Genomic DNA, 21,222 nt, shown 5'->3' on the forward strand with positions numbered 1-21,222 from the left:
TTTGTCCACCACCCAGAACTGAAATATCATTGCTGACATGTACACATAAGGAACTGTTCGACATTGAAATTGGGACTCAAAAGAACTGTTGGCCCAAAAAGAAACTCACTACAGACTGATTTATTACTTAGGATTCTTGATGGCAAGTGACAGAAACCCACCTTGAACCAGCCTTAGGGCCAAGAAGGGACTTGATTAACTCTTCAACGAAAAAGCCCAAGCATTCAGGTGACTTCAGAAATGCTGTATTCAAGAGTTCACATAGGTTGCCAGGAGATGGCTCTTTCCAGTTCTTGATTACATTTATCAAATCTCAGGCAAACCCTAGTCCAGTGATGGCGAACCTATGACACGCGTGTCAGCACTGACACGCGTAGCCATTTCTCATGACACGCGGCCGCATGCCGAGGATGAAACATTTGCTACTCCTGAGGATGAAACATTTGCGAAATAATGTTTTTTTCCTCAAAGTGACACACTACCCGAGTTATGCTCAGTTTTTTGGCGAAGTTTGACACACCAAGCTCAAAAGGTTGCCCATCACTGCCCTAGTCAAACTGTCCTCAGACTGCTGGGGAGTGGGAGAACATGACACTTCACATAACGGGGACATTCTAAAGTGAGCCGCAGGTTTCACAGGCCACCATGATGGGTACCCAGTCAGGAAATGAAATAAATCCATACTGAGTCTATACCACTTCATGAACTTAAGTCCCCCCACTCCAGCACCTCCAGTTCAGTGTATTACTCAAGTGAATACTTGTTCTTTCTGTCAAGTCTTCAGCCTTCTTGTACTTATGGTTGTCCATGAGTCTCTCAGGATATAAAAAGAGTGCCTGCCCACGTAGATACTTCTTTTAAAAGTGGATTACCAGGAAATCATCCTTCCTAAGAGTGACAATAGCTGGGAGACAGAAACAGGAGATTCCTGCCGCAGTCCAGACAAAAGAGGGTGGCACCTGATAGTGGAGGTGAGTGGGTGGGTTCTAGGCCTTTTCAGGGGGTGGAACTGAAGTCATAATGGATTGGATGGAAGTGGATGGTGGGATGAGGAAGAGGGAGGAACCACATTGGGACCTCTTGGTTTGGGGTTGAACAACGGGTGATACATTGACTGGGAAGACTGGGGGAGAGCGGGTTTGTAGTAGAAAATCAACAGTTCCATTTTGGCACTCACACGCACAGGCTTTGGAATTCAACAGCCTGGTCCGCATCCAGACTCTGCCCCTTGTTAGCTGGGCGGCCTTTTCTGGGCCTCAGTTCCCGTCACTGCAAAACAGTATTCCTACCTCAGAATTGTTGGGAGGGGTGGATGAGCTAATGCACGTGACATGCTCCCCAGGAGGCCTGGCATGTACCAAGCTCTTCATAACATTGACATTTGTTTGATACCTACTGCTGAATACATCTGTATGGTCTACTGACCTTGATCTTTTTCAAGTTTAATCTTCACGCCAGATTTTTGTGTGTGTGGATTATAGTTCTATCAAGAGGAAGACATTTGCACATGCAATTAAGATAGATCCTTCAAACTTGTTATTGCCTACCTTTCGTTGTACTCTGAGTACTCTGAGGTTTTGTTTTGTGTGTTTTTTTGTGGGGGAAGGCTACCTTGGTGAAAAGTAGACAATAGCACACTTACTCTCTTCCCAGGTGGTATATATATATACTTACACAAAGACTCAAGATGAATAAACCAACTGAAAAAATGCGTAATGCTCGTTAAAAATTTAGAGTCATAACCCCCTGGCAGTGGACAAGGAGACACCTGATTGGTGGTGTTGCTCTTCTATTGGTCAAGGGCAAAGCAGACATGCAGTCCTTAGTTCATCCTAGCTTGATGCCTGTGTGTGTGGGTGGCCGGAGCTGTTTCATGCCTGGGGCACATAAAAAAAATTAAGAATCATACTGAGAAGGCTTTCAATTAAAAGTGAAGTTATCTTCTCTAAATTGTATGAAGTTAGGAGTGTTGGTGGTGCAAGGCCTTGGAGCACCCATGAATACAAAGGGACCCTCCCATGCTAGTCCACTCCACTCAGAAGAGCAGGGTTGTAGTGGCAGAAATCAGTTTCTCTCTCACCAGTCACGGTGTCCTCATGTGGGTGAATGAATTTTGGAAAAGCTATTACATAATTATCCAGTGGCTGGCACATACTGTTGTAAGTACTATGTAAGTGTTTGTTACATAAACTATATGTTTTCTTCTTGAAAAAAAACAATAATACAGTTACATATTTACTGACAGTATGTTTCATAGCAACAGTGGCAAAAGTAGACCTTAGAACTTCTTGTGGGATAATCGACCCTCCCCACACCTCCACCACAATATATTGCCAGTGTTCTTAGTTAACTATTGTATGCTCATTAATCACAAGCTATTTATTTTTATAGGCTCTTCAAGCAGACAACCTTCCACATTTTCCCATACCTCTACTACTGAGCCAACAGGTATGTGTAGAAAGGTTCAAGAAAGGGATTTTTTTCTGTCTAGAATACATAAAGTAGTATCAGCAGGAAAGTCTATGAAAGCCGGTATACTCACCTGTTTTAACCATCATTTATTCATGAATCCCTAAAGCCTATCCCAAGGGCTGCCCTTAGCAGGCATCAATAAATGATGTAGTCCACTGGATGAATCATCTTTCTCAGTCTAGCAAAGATGTGAATATAGTCTAAAACATATTAGAACTTCATACTGTGTTTTAAAGCACATTTTTAGGTGTGAAGGTTTTGCACTCTGCCTGTACACATGAAATATGAATATATATAAGGCTGCTGGTCTTGCTGGGGGAAAAGTCACTTTAAGCTGGCCGGCCATGACAGCCTTACGTTGCCTTGGCGGACTCTTAAGTAGACCCTGCTTACATTGCAACCATCGGACTTCAGTCCTCCCAACCCCCATCTTGCTTCCCTGTTGACACACTTGTTGAGACACTTTCCCTGTGCTTTTAGTTTGGGACAAATGGATTTCTCCTTGGAATTCTGAGTTCACTAGCTGGGAAGATGCTATAGGAACCAGGTTGATGTCTTAAGTATCAGTAGTAAACCAGCAGGGCATGTTTCTTGTAAGCAGTATTTAGGTTATCTTTTTATTATCCTTATTCTTCAAAGTTGACTGAGGTAGAAACTAGGAAAAAGGTAAACAGATCCTATTGCTAGACCCTAGTTTTATTCACCAAATATTTATTGAATGTCTCTAATGTGCTGACATGTTCTAGATGCTAAGAATACAAAATGGACCAAGCCCTGGATTGTTGTTGTTGTTGTTGGTTTGAGTGGGGGGGGGTTGTTTTCACTGTGGAAAAATTTATATAACAATATTTATGATGTCAGCCATTTTTAAGTATAGAATTCAGTGGCAATAGGTACATTCACATTGTTGTCAACTTTGTAGAGTTTTATTCTCGGGGATGTACAAGTGCTCCAGGGAGTTCATATTGTTAGTTTACCTCTGTGTTTTTTCATTATCTATGCCTTTTCCTACTGGTTGCTGGCTGAACATAGTCAGGGTATACTTTTATTTCCGTTTCAGTAATTCTACGGAGTCATTTTTATTGGAGGGGAAGACTAGATAGATTACCCCAAAATGTAATAATGGTTATTGTTGGGCAGCTGTGGGAGGGTTTTCTTAAAATAGTTTATTAAATTCTTAGGTGTCTTTTCCTGTTGACCTTTATTAACTCTAATTCTGTACTGCTGAATATCCTGAAAACTGTGGTGTGGCCTTAGCTCTAAAAAACACTTTTCAGCCAAGATAGACCACTGCTGACATCAGCTGTGAAGCTGTTAGTGATCCGCACAGTGCTGTGAGGACAGCTTCAGAGTTGGTGGGAGGATTTTGAATGTCCCTGTAGTTCAGGGAAATTTATTGAGGGGGGAAAAAAGAAAGCATAGCTTCAAATTACTTTTTCTAACAAGATCAGATAATACAGGTTTTATAAACAATTGTTGTGCAGTGTGTAACACTTCCCATAACTGTGATACTATAACAGTTATGGGGAAATGTTTGAATCTTCTTTGAATCTTGAAAACCCTTATGTAACAAGTTGAATTTGTGTAGGACATGATGCTTAATATTTTCTGTTAGAGTAGCACAGATGTTTCTAATTGTTGAAACACTGTTTTTTGAACATACTGTTTACCAGTTTGTTTGGTGCTATTTAGCCCAGTTTAATTGGCACCAATCCCAAAAGGAAAATAACAGCTTCCTTTGGCAAACTCCTGTATGATGTGTATTTCAGGGAGCAGTGGAGGCTGCCAGCAATATTACTTCCCACATGAGGTGCCTATCACTTTTATAGGACTTACCACATTGGATTCAGTATATCTTCCTTCTCTACTTTTTTTAGTCTCCATCTGAGTTCCTTGGAAGTGGTATAATGATTTATTCATCCTAGCTCCTAACACTGTGCCCGATACATGGCAGATATGCACACATGTTGGTTGAACTGAATTATGGAACCGAAGACATATTTTATAATTGCTGACTTAACTTTATTGAAGAACCGCTGCATGCATTTTGCAGACATGACTGGTCCATGCTCTAACCTTACCCATTATTATAGCGTGGTGGGGGTAGAGGGGGTTTCTTCTTGTTTATAGAGTAAGATAGATACCTGAGGTCAAAGAAACTGGAATTAAGGTTACTTTCCAATGATACCACTGAATTACATGTAGCAGTTCGTTTATTTTTTGAATGCCCTCATCGTTATTCGAGAACAGCCATACCTTTGACATTCTTTTCTGCAGGGACTTGTTCGTGTTTTCAGATTATGGAGAAAATGGTCTCCCCTGTTTCATCTAAAGTTAGGCGGTTTATATTTTAGAGTCTGTGGGTGGGTGAATGTATTCTTTATGGTGCAAGGAAGACACATGCCCAGATGATTTTCAGAAATGGGAGTTTGGGCAAGAATGCAAGAGAATGTGGCATGGTTCAGGATACCAGGTCTCATCTGTGGCCAGAACAACGGCTCACTGTCATTCAGGATACAGCCTTCTCTCATTACTTAGCACTGATGCTTCCCCAAAAAGAGGAATCTGAGGGGTTCAGGGTACTTACATCCAGTTTGAAGCTCCTTTCTTGGGCATAGTTTGTACCAAACCAGTTTCAAAGCAATTTCTCCCTTAATGTTCCATCTGTACATGATTGCCTTTGGCTTGGTAACCCATCCCAAGTTGGTTCAGTCACGTGGCCTATTCTAATAGGGTTGGCCTTCTCCAGAGACCTGGCAGGGCCATAACAGATTTGAGCAGATAAACATGGGTTGGGCTTAGATTTCTGCAGAAGAGGGCATTGGAAATTTGGGAACAACTTACTCAGATAATTTTGTAGTCCAATTTTTACCCCCAATGGAAACACTACAGGTCTTACTAAAGTGGAAAGAACCCATCATGTACATAACTCCATGTTTCATACTACCTTTTTCTACTTATTTTAGGTAAAATGTTTTGTGTATGAAAGAAATATTAGATGGAAACTTGCTGCTTGGTTGTAAGCTGCTATAACACAAGAACAGTGGCCTGATCGGTTGCTTTAGATGCAGGTGGTGATAGACAGACAGGGAAACAGTCAGACCTATAGATGCTGATATTTGTTTTTAACTGGAGATTGATAAAGGAGAACATTTAACATTTTAAGGGTTAGAGATACGGGGCTAAGGAACCAGCACTAGGAAAGAATTTCCCCAACTACTATGAAGAACTTGTTTGTACTTAACTGCCTCAGCTCCTCAAAGACTTGATTGTGTTCAGCTCATGTTTTTTGAGATTACATGTGAAAATTGCTAGTAATTTTTAACATCATCAGATGTTGTCTCAAGGAATGTAGAGCAGGGAAATCATGCAATATTATGTGCACTTATTCAGTGAGCCGATGTTTGTTTTGACTGCCCACACTGCCGGTCACTGTTTTAGGCAGAGGCATCTAGTCTAGTGACAAATAAGACGGATGAATCCCTGCTCGCATGAAGTTTATATCCAGGTGGGGAGATCCAGACTATAAGGAGAGAAGCAACAAAGGAAGATGGTTTGGGATCGTGATTTAAAAAAAAACAATGAACAGGCCGAAACCGGTTTGGCTCAGTGGATAGAGCGTCGGCCTGCGGACTCAAGGGTCCCAGGTTCGATTCCGGTCAAGGGCATGTACCTTGGTTGCGGGCACATCCCCAGTAGGGGGTGTGCAAGAGGCAGCTGATCGATGTTTCTCTCTCATCGATGTTTCTAACTCTCTATCCCTCTCTCTTCCTCTCTGTAACAAATCAATAAAATATATTAAAAAAAAAAAAAACAATGAACAGGATAAAATGAATAAATATACCGATACATGAATGTGGTAGAGAATTACCAGGGAGCAGAGGCAGGCGGGTCACTGCGGCTGGCACGCAGTGGTGCGTCTGTACTGTGTAGTTACGTGATTACATCGAGGGAGTTAGGAAACAGAATCAGTATTTAAGGTAGAAGATTTATATTTCGAAACAGTAGGAGAGGCTCCAGAAGAGAAGGCAGGAAATGTGGATTCTGGCAACTTTCATTGACTTCTCCGGGTCTTTTTTTTTTTTTTTTTCCTTTATTGGGGGAGGGTGTAGCCCTGAAAGCATTAAAATGCGATAGTGATTCTGAGCCACTGTGCGCCTTCATACTCTCCACATCCCCGGGGCAGCAGGTGTAATAATAAAATGGGCCAGTCCTGATGTGTTTTCCTGAAACATGCCCCTGTCCTAAAGCTGCAGTTAGGGGCCCAACAAAATGCTTCCAGTTCAGGCCAAGACCTGCTGCTGTGCTCAATCTGGTGAGGACTCTTAAAGGAGGACATTTAACCTGTTAACGGTTAGAGGGATAGGGCTGAGTAACCAGCCTGTTGAATGAGTTCTGGGAAAACCCAGGAAATGGTGAATGTTGGCTTGGGTTTGTGAGGGCGGGGAGGGGGAGGGGGAGGAGGTCTGATAAACCAGGGTTAGGAGAGATAGTGTAAGTGCTGCCGAAGCGAGCTCTCGGGTTCGGAGAGATAAACAGTGGGGGAAGTACGTGAACTGAGGAAACATGCAAAATTCCCAGAAATGCTGAAAAAGACTAAGCAGCCACAGAAATAAGAGGAAAATAAAAGCTTGAGCCATTCTTCAAATATTTTTTTTTTCAAAAGCAGGAAGAACTAAAGATGGTTATAGATGATGAAACATAGCCACCCCTCACTTCCCTCCCAAAAAGTGGGCCTGGGGCAGAAAAGCCCACCACCTGCCTCCTGCCTCCTTTGGTCTTCCGATGAAGCCTGTGCCGGGTCCGGCACACCCCGGCTGCACAGTAGGTCCTTGTGGAATCTGAATTCTGGTTTGCGTAGGAGAAGGGCCCAGCTGGGATTGAATGCGTGGCACTTCCTTTTGTATCTTTTCTGTTAGACTCTTTTTTCAGAGAAAGCTGGCAGGCTGGCTCTGCCCCCTCGTGACTTCTCTCAGACAAAACTTCAGGCTTACCCTCCGTGTTGAGTAATACATAAAGATTCCTCGAGTAACGTTCCCACGTGTATAAAGTTCTTTTTTTTATTATTATTAATTTTTTACAGAGAGGAAGGGAGAGGGAGAGAGATAGAAACATCGATGAGAGAGAAACATCGATCAGCTGCCTCCTGCACGCCCCCCACTGGGGATGTGCCCGCAACCAAGGCACATGCCCCTTGACCAGAATCGAACCTGGGACCTTTCAGTCCGAAGGCCAGTGCTCTAGTCTATCCACTGAGCCAGACTGGTTAGGGCATGTGTATCAAGTTCTTAAGAAGAGACTGTATGATGTACCGGTTAGAGTTCAGCAGTAATTGGTAGCAGACGTTAACTTTTTGGCTCCTCCTCTTTTTGCTTGTCTGTGTCTTTTTTTAATGTGTCGTTTTGCTTAAAATTTATTGTAGAATAAAACTAGGACATGTACATGATTTCTAAAAGTCTGAACATTATGTATATAATACTAGTCTTACTTTCCCCGTGGAGCCCAGCAGTCCTTTTCCCAAATGTACTTAACAGTCAAAAGCCAGACTCCTCCTTTCCACCCGAAGAGCTGATGTTGTGTTTCTCACCTCCCTTGGTGGGACAACCATTCGTCTAGTGTCTCAGACAGAAATGGTTACCAGGTTCACATGCTTCCTTCCAAAAAGTAACTTAAGCATAATCTGTATATAGCATGTAAGTTTTTTATTAGCATAAATGGAGGATGCTAAGCACTGTTCTCTACCTAGTTGGTCTCACACCTCGTCCTTCCTAATGGCCGCATAGCATTCCCCAATGCGGATGCAGCAGAACCCGTTCACCCAGATCTCTGTGGATGGACATTTAGGTTCTTTGCCGTCTGCTGTTTTCAAGCAGTGCTACAGTGAGCATCCTTCCGGGTCAGTCTTGGTATGCTTCTGTGGTGCTCTTTCCTAGTAGTGGAATCGCTGAGTGAGTGGTGTGTGCGTTTTAATTGGTGACATATTGCTAAATCGTCTTCCAAGAAGTTACACCAGTTTACTCCCACTGGCTGAGATGTGATTAATAACGTGTCGTCATTTAGACTTACATTCCTTTAACTATGAGTAAATTTGAGAATATTTTCATACTGATTTTGGGTGTGTGTGTTTTTTCTGAACAGCTTTATTGGCTATAATTCACATACCATACAATTCACTCCTTTCAGCTGTACAATTCAGTGGTTTTTAGTATAGTCACAGGTATGTGCACCCACTGTCAATTTTAGGACATTGTCATTACCCCATAAAGAAACCCAGTGCCCTTTAGCTGCCATCCCCTAATTCCCTACCCCACTTCCACCCTCAGCCCTAAGCAGTACTAATCTACTTTCTGACCCTGTAGATGTCCTTGTTCTGGACTTTGACATGAATGGAGTCATGTAGTATATTGTATTTTGTGACTGGCTTCTTTCACTTAATGTAATGTTTTCAATGTTCATCCAAGTTGTAGCTTGCACCAGTACTTCATTCATTCCCTCTTATGGCTGAATAATATTCCATACATTTTGGTTATCTACTCATCATTGAAGGACATTTGGGTTGTTTCCACCTCTTGGCCAGTTATAAATAATGCTGCAATAAACACTTATTTGGATGTATGTATTTATTTTCCTTGGGTATATACCTAGGAGTGGAATTGCTGGCTCATAGTAACTCTGTTTAATGAACTGCTGAAGACTGTTGGCTGCAGTTTTTCATTCCCGCAAGCAGTGTCTGAGCATCCTGATTTCTCCACATCCTTACCAGCACTTGTTATTATGTAACTTTTTAATTCCAGCCATCCTAGTGGGTGTGAAACAGTATCTCATTGTGGTTTTGATTTGCATTTCTTGGATGACTAAAGAAAGATGTTGAGCATCTTTGCATGATCATTTGTACGTCATCTTTTGAGAAATGTCTATTCAGGTCCTTTGCTCATTTTTGAATTAGGTTGTTGGTCACTTATTAGCTTATTTTGTTAGCTTGTCTGTGTCTTTATTCATTTATTTTCTGAGTATAAATATAGAAATTTTGGACACTGCAGCAAAGCATTTTTTAATCATTATTCAAATTACTTTCACCAACTATTTCTAAGTTGTTTTTAATCTCAAACTTGATTACATAGGTACAGTTTCTTAAGATGAGAACTGACCTACTCTTACAAAACATTTTCATTATGGTTACATCTTATGACATGAAAACAACTAGTTGAAAAGTGACAATTTTAAGTGTATCACCTGACTGTTCACTGAGAAACTCCACAGTGAATTTGATTCACTAGCTCTAGTAGCTTCCCTCCAGTAGTATATGTACTTGGTTGAGTTTGGGGGAAGATACAAAGGGGAGACGAATGGCCTTGCTGTTAAGTGAACTTGGGCGAGTTACTGAACCTCACTGTGCCTCACTGTTCCCTTGGTAAAACTGAGCTGATGAAAGCCATAGCTATCTTACAGGATAAATGAGATACACGTGAAGCACTTGGCTTTAAAATAGCATTTGGCGCAAATAAAAATCGAATGTGTTCCTCTTTGTTCTCCGGCCATAGCGCCCCTTTTTTGGATCGCCTCCAGTGGCCTCTCTGCTGCAGGGCCTTTGCACAGACAGGCGTACCTTGTTTTATTGTGCTTCACTTATTGTGCTTCACAGGTGTTACTTCATTTTACACATTGAAGGCCAAAGACCCTCCACCAGCAAAAGGATTATGACTCACTGTATTGCGGTCTGAACCTGAACCCCCCAGTATCTCCAAGACATGCCTGTACTGTGTCCCTAGACAGCTCTGTTTTCTTTTTATCTGTTCAGATAAAGCCCCTCCAGCCAGGCCTTAATGCCCGGGGTGGGGGGGGGGGGGGGGGGGGAGCTGTGGAAGGGGGTGAACAGGGCATTCAGATCTGAGAGGACACAGAGGACCTTGCCTGGCTCGCCAGGCCTGTGCTGTGGCCAGTCTTCCTGTTGAGGCGATGCCTGGGTGGTTTGGGCCACGTGACGTTTGGGTAAGGCGGGAACCTGTGTGCTCTGCAGGGACATAAAGAGGTAATGAAGGTCCGTGGAGAAAGGGGTGTTGGAGATTGCAGAAGTCCTTCAGTGAGTTTGGGTTTGATAGAAATGCAGTGGGAAGCCATGGAAGGTTTTAAATAAATCAGTCCACATGGACAGTGGGCCAAGCTGGTAGCCGTGGAGATAAAGAGAGATTTTGCTGGTGGACTGGGTGTGGCTGTGTATTTACGTTTGAACTCAAATGTTTTATTGTCCCAGTTAAAACTAGAGTCAGAGAAGCATCCATCAGACTGTCAAACCTCAGAGGGAAGGTAGGGGAGGGTGGGGGAAAGGGGGAGAGATCAACCAAAGGACTTGTATGCATGCATATAAGCCTAACCAATGGACACAGACAACAGGGGGGTGAGGGCATGAGTGGGGGTAAGGGGGTTAAGGGGATAATGGGGGGATAAGGACACATATGTAATACCTTAATCAATAAAGAAATTTAAAAAAATAACTAAATACCTGGCCACCCTATATCTGGAAGATTATTATTGGGGGGATAAGGGAGAAGTAAGAATGAGAACAGCTGAGAGCTCACAGCAGGCTGGAGGGAGAGAGTGGATTGATCTATATCTGAAGTGGGAAAGCCTCAGGAAAGACAAGAAAAGAGGAAGAACGAAGAAGTGGAGGTTAGATCAAAGTAGAGGGAGAAGAGAATCTCACTTTATATGCTTCCTTGTCTTTGAGAAAGATTGGGTTGGGGGAGCATTGAAATGCTAAAATTAGGTGGTTTTAACTTCCTGCATAATCCAGATATTAAAGGGGTTTCTTGTGGGATAAATCTTAGTAGTTACAGCATTCATTTTAATTTAAAAATTATTAAAGCCTTAGCACTGGGAGAAACCTTACAGCAATGTTTCTCAATTTGTTCAATTGATTTATTTCTGTTTCTAGTATCTTATGATGCTTTTCGTTTCTATGGTGTCAGCTATAATGACTTCTTTTTCATTTATAATTTGTTAATTTGGGTCCTCTCTCTCTTTTTTTTTTTATTAGTCTATTTAAAGGTTTGTCAAATTTGTTTATCCTTGCAAAGAACCAACTCTTAGTTTTGTTCATCTTTTTATTGTTTTCCTGTCCTCTATTTTATTTATTTCTGCTCTGGTCTTTATTACTGCTGTCCTCTGCTCATTTGGGGCTCAGAGTTCTTCTTTTCATAGTCACTGAAGGTGTAGACTTAAGTTGTTTATTTGAGATCTTGTTTCTTAATGAAAGCCTTTATTGCTATGAACTTCCATCCTGGTGCTCCTTTTGCTGCATCCTATACTTTGTGGGTATGTTGTGTTTCCATTTTCATTTGACTTAGATACTTTCACATTTCCCCTTCAGTTTGTTGTTTGACCCATTGGATGTTAAGGAGAGCAGTTGTTTAATTTCTATGTATTTTATGTATGTCATCTCCATGAATTTTTGAGTTTCACTCCAGTTATTGAATTCTCATTTCATAGCATTGCAGTCAGAGAAGATACTTGGTATGATGTCAGTCTTCTGGAATTTGCTAAGATTTGTTTTGTGGCCTAACATATGGTCTAATCTAGAAAAATGTTCTGTATATGTCTGAGAAGTTGTATTCGCTGTTGCTGATAGAATGTTCTCTTTTTTCCTTAAATCTTTATTGTTGAAAGTATTACAAGGATGTTCTTTATGTTGGAGTGTTCTGTGTATGTCTGTTACGTCTATTTGGTTTATTGTGTTTAAATCTGCTGTTGCCTTAATGATCCTCTCTGTCACGATGATCTATCCATGGTTGAGAGCAGGGGATATTGAAGTTTCCAACAAAATTGTATTGCTGTTTATTTCTTTATTTTGTTTTAGTTCTATATATTGGATGCTCCAAAGTTGAGTACATAAATACTTGCAATTACAATTTATTGATGAATTGAACCCTTTATTATTTTATGATGCCCTTGGTCTCTTTTTATCATTTTTAAAAGTTTAAAATCAATTTTGTCTGATATAAATTTGGCTACCCCTGGAGGTTTTTGGATACAATTTGCTTAAAACATATTTTCCCATTCCTTCACTCTCAGGTTGTGTGTCTTTGAGGCTAAAGTGAGTCTCTTGTGGGCATCATATCATTGGATCTTGTTTTTATACCTATTCAGCCATTCTACTGAAGAGAGAATTTGATTGGAGAATTTTGTCTATTTACATTTAAAATAATTATTAACAAGTAAGGACTTACTATTGCCATTTTGTTAATATTTTTCTGGCTTTTTTGTATACCCATTGTTCCTTGTTTTGCATCCTGCTGTGTTTCTCTGTGCGTGTGTGTGTGTGTGTGTGTGTGTGTGTGTGTGTGTGGTGTCTTTTGGTACAGCATGCTTTGACTTCTTTATCATATTCTTTTGTGTACTATAGGTTTTTCCCTTGTGGTTACCATGAGACTTAACATTATAACATCCTATTTGCAACTGGTAACAACTTAACTCCAAAAGAATTCTAAACTTTACACTTCTCTATTCTCTCTCACATTTCAGTCTGTTCATGTTACAGTTAACATATTTTTATATTGTTTAATTAAAAACAGATTATCATAGCTTGGGTTATTTTTACTATATCTGTTTTTTAACTTTTAAACTAGAGTTCTAAGTGAATTGTGCACCACCAGTACCATATTACAGAATCTTACTTTGACTATATATTTACCATTACCAGTGACTTTTATATTACCTTCTTAGGTTTTTACTAGTAGCCCATTTGCAGGAAGAATCCTGCAAGCGGCTGCTGCTGTTGCAGCCGATGCGCCTGCACCTGCGGGCCGCTGCTGCCCGTCCCGCTCCGCCCGGGCTTTCCCTCTGGCAGCCACCTTGCTTTCCGCTTTTCCTCCCTCTTCCTTCTAAGTTGTCTTCAGTCTTCACTCCTCCCTCCCTCAGTGTATGCAAATTAACCACCATCTTTGTTGGGTAATTTGCATACTCGCCCTGATTGGCTGGTGGGCGTGGCTTTGGCTGGTGGGCGTGGCTTGGGTGTAGCAAAGGTGCGGTCAATTTGCATATTACTATTTTATTAGGATGATGTTAATTAGCATTCTTTTACTCAAATAACTTCCTTTGGCATTTCTTATAAGGCAGGTCTACTGGTGACGAGCTCCTTCAGTTCCTGTTTGGGAAAGCCTATTTCTCTAAAGGACAGCTTTGCCACGTATAGAATTCGTGGTTGGCAGGTTTTGTTTTCCCCCAATATTTGGAGTATAACATCCCATTGTCTCCTGGCTTGAAACATTCCTGTTGAGAAATCCTTTGATAGTCTTATGAGGAGGGTTCCCTTGTAGGTAATTTTTCTCCTTTCTCTTACTGCTTTCGAAATTCTTTGTTTTTGACTTTTGAAAACTTAGACAGTTATACACCACATGATGACAACAGTGAACATGTAACAGTGAATAAAAACTTTATACTACTTTGCCCAACCATAAAATGGAATTAGAATAAAATATACTAACAAACTGATAAAAGGAACTCACATATTGGCAGTTTCTTTATAAGTGTATTGCAGGTATCAGCAGTTCGATCCTGCTTGTACACACGACTTTGGTGGACGCAGCTCACCCAGCTGCAGAATCTGGCTAGCTCTGACCAGTTCCCGTATGCTGGCACTAACAGTCCTTATTGGGGCCAGCAAGGACACTGCCTGCTCGCTCACAGCCCCTCCTCCTGATCTCTTTGTTCTGCTCTTCCTCTCCCTCCCTTTAAAAACCACTGCTTGCACTGAGATGCTAAGATGAGCTTTGGACAGTAGTCCCCCATCTTCTTGAGATGCTGGCACTCGAATAAACCTTTTTCACCAGCATCTGTCTCATGAGTTTGGTTTTCATGGTGATAGGCAGTCAAAGCCTGGTTCTGTCACAAATAGTATTTCCCTGATTTGGGTCCCCAAACAACAAGCTGTGCAGGCCCTGGGCCCATCCTGCTGCCCCACCAGGGCAGAGAAGCTAATTCCTAGCCCCGCCTACTGCCAAGTAGAGTACTCAGTCCCAGCCACCAGGAAACCCTGACCAAAGAACCCAACCAACCATAGAGCCCCTCCTACAGCCTCATGTAGCGCTGTGTTTCCTTTGGCGGCGTCATTGTTACCAGCTTTTTGGTGACCTGTGATTCCTTCTGTTGGTATCTGCACATCTGAATAAGCCGTCTCCTCTTCCAGACGTTATAGCCTTTGCTTTGGGGGAGAAAGTTCTTCATCGATCAGCTGAGTTTGGGTTTCTGAACATGTCTGCTGGTAACACCTTTGGGCAGGCGGGGCTTGCTCGCAGGGTCTGTTTTGGGTGAGGTCACTGTCTGGGCTTTGAAGTCCATGGAAGAAGAAGGGTACTGCTGGCTGGGAACAGTTGGTTAGGATTGCCCCGACTTGGATGTCCACCCTGGGCTCTCTCTCCCCCCTGAGTGAACTTTAGGCACAGGAGAGACCTCTCAGCCTGGTTCTGTGCCATCCTGGAGGAGAGCGACTTCCTGCTCTTCGTGTAGTCTGTCTTGGTCTCTGGGATGCAGGGAGTACTTCAGACACACACACACACACACACTCACACACACACACCACCCTCTTACCCCTGTGTTCTAGGATTCTCTCAGTGGTGTCTTGCGCATGAATACTTGTTAGTTGATCTTATGAGGGACCAAAGTCAGGAATGTCCTTTGTCACTGAAAAGGAATTTTTGGACTGGAACCCGGATTCTTTGTCCCCCGGAATCGAAGAACGAATCCACGGACAGAAGATGGTATAGCAAAGGTGGAAATTTATTGAAGAACAAGTTCAGACTCCCATGTGGGGAGAGGGAAAAGGGTCCCACAGAATGGATTCCCATGTGGGGAGGGGGAATAGGGTCCCACTGAGTTCTTTTTCCCTAGGGCTTATAAAGGCTTCAGATCCTGGTGCCTTGATATCCCTCCACTATTCCCTGAGACTGGTTACTATAGTAACTCCTGGGCTCAAAGGTCAAACACCACAGGGGACATGTGATGCCCTCCTCCCTCATTGTTTTTTCTTTCTGGCTTTCTTCCTTCTTCTTTATTTTGTAAATATAGACCTTTTTGGCTACTTCCAGCTCCCCTGTCTTAGGTAAATGCAACTGTTGCTGCTCCCTGCACCTGGCTTCCTTGTGTGATGGAGATGTACCTGTTGCTGCTTCCTTGTCTTATGGAAATGTAACTGCACCAGGCTTCCTTGTGTTGTGGAGATGTACCTTCTCCCAGTCTGTAGCCCTGTGTTTTTCCATGGACCCCAATCCTAAAAATTCCCTAAGCCTGCCTGTATTCCCCTAAAATTCCTGTTTCATCATCATTTGGTGACATCAGTCCCAATAACTTCTTAACATATGCAGATATGCAGTCAGTGCTTTTTAAATTACTTTTCATCACCAGACACCGGCATACCTTGGAGATATTGTGGGTTCAGTTCCAGACCACAGCAAAAGAGTGAGTCACATGAACTCACACTGACTATGGTCAGTACGTGTGCAATAAGCATTGTCTAAAAAAAAGTACCTACGTTCATTTAAAAATACTTCATTGCTTAAAAAAATGCCAACCATGCTGAAACCGGTTTGGCTCAGTGGATAGAGCGTCGGCCTGCGGACTCAAGGGTCCCAGGTTCGATTCCGGTCAAGGGCATGTACCTTGGTTGCGGGCACATCCCCAGTAGGGGGTGTGCAAGAGGCAGCTAATCGATGTTTCTCTCTCATCAATGTTTCTAACTCTCTATCCTCTCTTCCTCTCTGTAAAAAATCAATAAAATATATTTTTTTAAAAAAATGCCAGCCATCATCTGAGCCTTCAGCACATCGTAATCTTTTTCTGGTGGAGGGCCTTGCTCCAGTGTTGATGGCCCCTGGCTGATCCACGTGGTGGTTGCTGAAGGTTGGGGTGTAGCTGTGGTAATTTCTTAAAATAAGACAACAATGAGATGTGCCACGTCGGTTGACTCTTCCTTTCACAAATGATTTCTCTGTAGCATGAGTTGTTGTTTGACAGTAGAATTTATTCCAAAATTGGAGTCAGTGCTCTCAAACCCTGCCATTACTCTGTCAACTAAATTTATGTAATAATTCTACATCCTTTGTTGTCATTTCAACAGTCTTCACAGCCTCTACACCAGGAGGAGATTCCCTCTAAAGAAACCACTTTTTTTTTTTTTTGCTCACCCATAAGAAGTGTTAACCAGAGAATAGATTAGGTTTCCAGTGGTCGGCAAACTCATTAGTCAGCAGAGCCAAATATCAACAGTACGATTGAAATTTCTTTTGAGAGCCAAATTTTTTAAACTTAAACTATGTAGGTAGGTACATTGTTATTAACTTAATTAGGGTATTCCTAAGCTGGCTTTTGCTAAAAACTCAAGGGGCTAAAGAGCCGCATGTGGCTTGCGAGCCGCAGTTTGTCGACCACTGGTTTAGGCCTTACTGAAGAAAATAAAAAAGCATTTATTTGAGCAAAACGGATTGCAGTCCAGGAGGTGCAGATTTAGGTGGCAACCCAAATTGAACTCCAAAGAGAACAAAGGCAGCGTTTATAAAATCACAGGCGCAGTGCCATTCAGGTTCTTCATGCAAATGAAGGGTGCTGGCCAGGTGAGCGGGGATTGGTTAGTTCCAATATGCAAACGAGGGAGGTGAAAACTACAAGGAGGAAGAAAAGTCCCTATATGTCCACAAGGCAGTTGTTCCACAATGTTTTTGGCTCAGCCTTGAGCAAAGTTTAGCAACAGGTTAGCATCTTAGAAGCAGCTCTGAGAACCTAGGCCCCCCTTCCTCAGGGCCTCCCAGCTCCATATTAAGTGACTCTTAGCAATGCTAATTCTATTTTACTTTCTCCATTACCAGAAGCAAATCCTCACTCATTAACGTTTTATGCTGAGATTGTAGCAATGCGAAGTTCTTTGGGGATCTCACAGAATTCTAATCTGGGAGACGCATATTCAGGTAGGAACTCGATTTGCACTCCAGCGAGAACAAAGAAAGGCAGAGTTTATAAAGGCAAAACCACACATTTTGTAATACAGTAAAGAAAACTTTTCCTGTTGACTGTCTTAACGTGATGACTAGTTAAAAAGGATTGGTTAGGTTCAGGTAGTGAGGTCCTGAGGTGAGCAAGTTCCAGGATGTTCCTCTATGGCAGTGATTTTCAACCTTTTTCATCTCATGGCACACATGAACTAAAATTCTGTGGGACACCAAAAATACATATTTTTTGCCTATCTGACAAAAAATAGGGGTAATTTTGATTCATTTATACCAAGCAGTTATTGTGTTAGCTGTTTTCATCTTTTTCATTTGAAAGTCTTAAGGAAAAAGATGTCCGTGCCCCTGACTAAATAGTCAGATGTTGTAACTGGACAACCAAGGGGTCCGGGCTGCCTGTCACTACTTCAGCCAATGAAGCAGAGACGGGGTTGAGTCATATATGAGCGTTTATTCCAGTGATGCCGGCAGTTTGGGGGAGCAGCAGGTCATCCACAAAAATCTGCTCTGCACCCCACCAGAAGCCAGCTGCTTATATTGGGTAGAAGGATCAAGATTACTTGGGAAAGTAGGAATTACAGGCATGGGGAAGTGGGCATGTGATAATCATTACAGGTTACAAGTCATGTGGGCTTGAGGGGAGGGGGTGCGTCCCGGAGGGCAGGCGCCCCGGGACCAGATTATAGGTAATAGGGGCTGGGGGTCGTAAAGAGCAGGTGCCTCTAGGACTCGATTGTCTCAGCCATGAGTTTGTGAATCTTTCCGTAATGATAGGCAGTTCTCGGGACAGGAGGATGGACTGCACTCTGACATTAGCTCCCATGTCCCACGGCGTACAACTCCCAGCCAAGTGAAAACGTGCTTTCTAATCAGAACAGAACCGTCATGGTTAACAGAGCATGATTAATAGTTCTTATCATTAGTTTCCGATATTTTATTTCTGCCCCCAACAGTTGTGTTTTAAAAATTCTTGCAGCACAGCAGTGAAAATCACTGCTCTTTGTAAGTGTGGAAGTCCAAGAATTCAAACCTCATTTAGGTCCTCTGTGCAAATGAAAGATACAGAGATTGGATTGGCTCTTGACAGGATGGAGACTTTAGATGGTCTCGTTGCCATGGTGAAAAGGAAGTAATGTTCAGGATATGATCTCATACCTGGTTCAAAAGTTCATGGGAGGGATGAGCATAAGGCAACCTCTTCATGACCTCCTGGCTCCATTTTAGTTCCCATGATAAGTGACTCTCTCGTGACAATTTCCATTCACATTCCAATGACGTTGAGAATGGTGAATCCTTTCAGAAGGTTTTCAATTCACTTTGCCCAGATCCACCAGAGGAATCCATGGCGGCAATAGCCTTATGGGGTATATATTTCTTAATAAAACCTGAAAGACAAAATTACTCCTTGATCCATGGGCTGCAGATCCGTGTTAGCAGGCACGAAAACAGCATGGATCTCATTGTGCACCTCATCGGAGCTCTGGGGTAACCATGTGCTTTGTCAATGAACAGTAATATTTTGAAAGGAATCTTTTTTGCTGAGCAGTAGGTGTCAACAGGGGGTCTAAAGTACTCAGTAAACCATGTTGTTCACAGATGGGCTGTTACCCAGGCTTTGTTCCGTTTTTATGGATCACAGACAGAGTAGAGAGCGTCAGCCTGTCCTTGGAGGCTCTGAAGCCAGCCACTGGCTTCTCCTCTCTAGCTGTGAAAGTCCTTGAGGGCTGTTCCACCTGCACTGAATAGCTGTTGTTTAGTGTCGCCGCCTCCATTCATTATCTTGGCTAGATCTTCAGGATAACTTTCTGCAGCTTCTCCATCAGCCCTTGGCTTCACCTTGCACTTTTGTTTTGGAGATGGCTTCTTTCCTTAAAGCTCATGAACCAACTTCTAGCTTCCAACTTTGCCTTCTGCAGCTTCCTCACCTCTCTCTGCCTTCGTAGAACTGAAGAGAGTTAGGGTGTTGCACTCGATCAGGCTTCTGTCTGATTTGATCCTCTGTCCAGACCACTAAAACTTTGTCCATATCAGCAATAGTCTGTTTCAGTTTCTTATCATTTGTGTGCTCACTGGAGTAGCACTTTAATTTCCTTAAAGAACTTTTCCTTTGCAGTCACAATTAGGCTAACTAGTGCAAGAGGCCTAGTTTTTGGCCTGTCTCCGCTTTTGACATGCCTTCCTCACTAAGCTTAATCATATCTAGCTTTTGATTTAAAGTGACGTCCCTACTACAATAGAATATCCAATAACTGATGTATATGCCCAGATACAAAATTTTATCCACAACTGGCTATTCAGTTTTGTGTCAGGGCACTTACATCAGTTGGTTATTTCGATATTCTGTGGTAGTTGGGATGTCACCAAATCAAGTAGAAGTTTTCTAATTGTGAATGTAATAGCCAGTCATGGATTTTGAACAGTAAGTGGGGAATCAAACAGCCTTTTTAACATTAAGCCACATGCTTATTCAATCGTTATCTTTCATATTCTACTAAGTAAATTTGCTTTCACTGTTAATAGCAACGAAAGGCATACCAAAATCCTTGCATACCTTATTTGTTTGTAACCTTTCTGGGATTTTCTAGTATGAAGTCAAAGACAATTTTTATAACTTCCTCGAGATTGTTAAAACTTATATAGCAACCTCATTACGTGGAGATAAGTTACAGTAAAGAAATTGATCCCAGGTAATTTTCCACTCAAGGGTTTTATTTAGAAAATGTTTTATTTTAAAAACACTTGTTATACATGCTTTGTCAATCTACTGATTAGTTGCAATGCAGTTGACCTCCGGCAAAGTAAGTTCCTATGCAAATCTAAGGCTCCACAGTCAGGGAGATAATTCTACTTAACTTTTACACTAATTAGCTGAAGGTAACTAAGTGTTCCCGGAGAACGGTGGAAATTGATTATAGATGATAGATAGTAAAACTTCTTTTACTTTGGGGGAGAAAGCATAGACATTAATATCCACTAAAATATGAATAGGGAAAGAATGGAAAGTGAAACATACAACTGATTCCAACCCCCACAGGGTTTTGTGAAGACTGATTGAGGTAAACTGTGTAGAGTGTTGCAATGCTTAATCAATTTTTTTTGGCCATTATAACTTCTAAAAATTGTTGGCTCCTATTTTGACTGATTTGCATTTTCATTGGCCTTTCTTTCTCTTATACAGTTGGAGGGACTATGATGTGAATCTCTGTGCCTAGCCCTAGCTGGTTAGGCTCAGTGGATAGAGCGTCGGCCTGCAGACTGAAGGGTCCCGGGTTCGATTCTGATCAAGGGTACATGCCCGGGTTGCTGGCTCAATCCCCAGTAGGGGTGCGTGCAGGAGGCAGTTGATTAATGATTCTCTCTTATCATTGATTTTTCTATCTCTCCCCCTTCCTCTCTGAAATCAATAAAAATATATCTAAAAAATAATCTTTGTGCCTTAGTTTACTCCTAGTACTACTTTACAGCGTTGTGTGAGGATGCAATGAGTAAATATTAGTATATATAAAGAACTTAAAACAGTGCATGTCACATATTAAGTGCTATGTACATGTTAACTATTACTGTTAATAATGATCCAAGTACAGTAGTCAGAAGTGGAGAAATCAGAGTTCTAATAGGTTACTATAGTTAGATTCAAAGTTACAAAAACCCTGCTGATCTTCCTATTGAAGTTTAGTGATAATTCTGCTATATAAGCCTCTGATATTTTTTTGCTATATTCACTCAGCAAAGGTTCATTTTGAACTTAATGTGTTTTGGG

At 41.9% G+C, this 21,222-nt stretch overlaps 1 protein-coding gene and 1 pseudogene across 1 annotated transcript in view; both read left to right on the top strand.

Moving 5' to 3' along the window:
• TMEM123 (transmembrane protein 123) overlaps positions 1-21,222 on the top strand; it is a 46,380-nt gene that overhangs the window by 3,147 nt on the left and 22,011 nt on the right. The window lies entirely within an intron of this gene.
• Positions 1,742-1,890, top strand: LOC114234355 (small nucleolar RNA SNORA48; annotated as a pseudogene).

The sequence above is a fragment of the Eptesicus fuscus genome, chromosome 13, assembly GCF_027574615.1.
Source record: "Eptesicus fuscus isolate TK198812 chromosome 13, DD_ASM_mEF_20220401, whole genome shotgun sequence".
In the NCBI taxonomy this organism is placed as follows: Eukaryota; Metazoa; Chordata; class Mammalia; order Chiroptera; family Vespertilionidae; genus Eptesicus; species Eptesicus fuscus.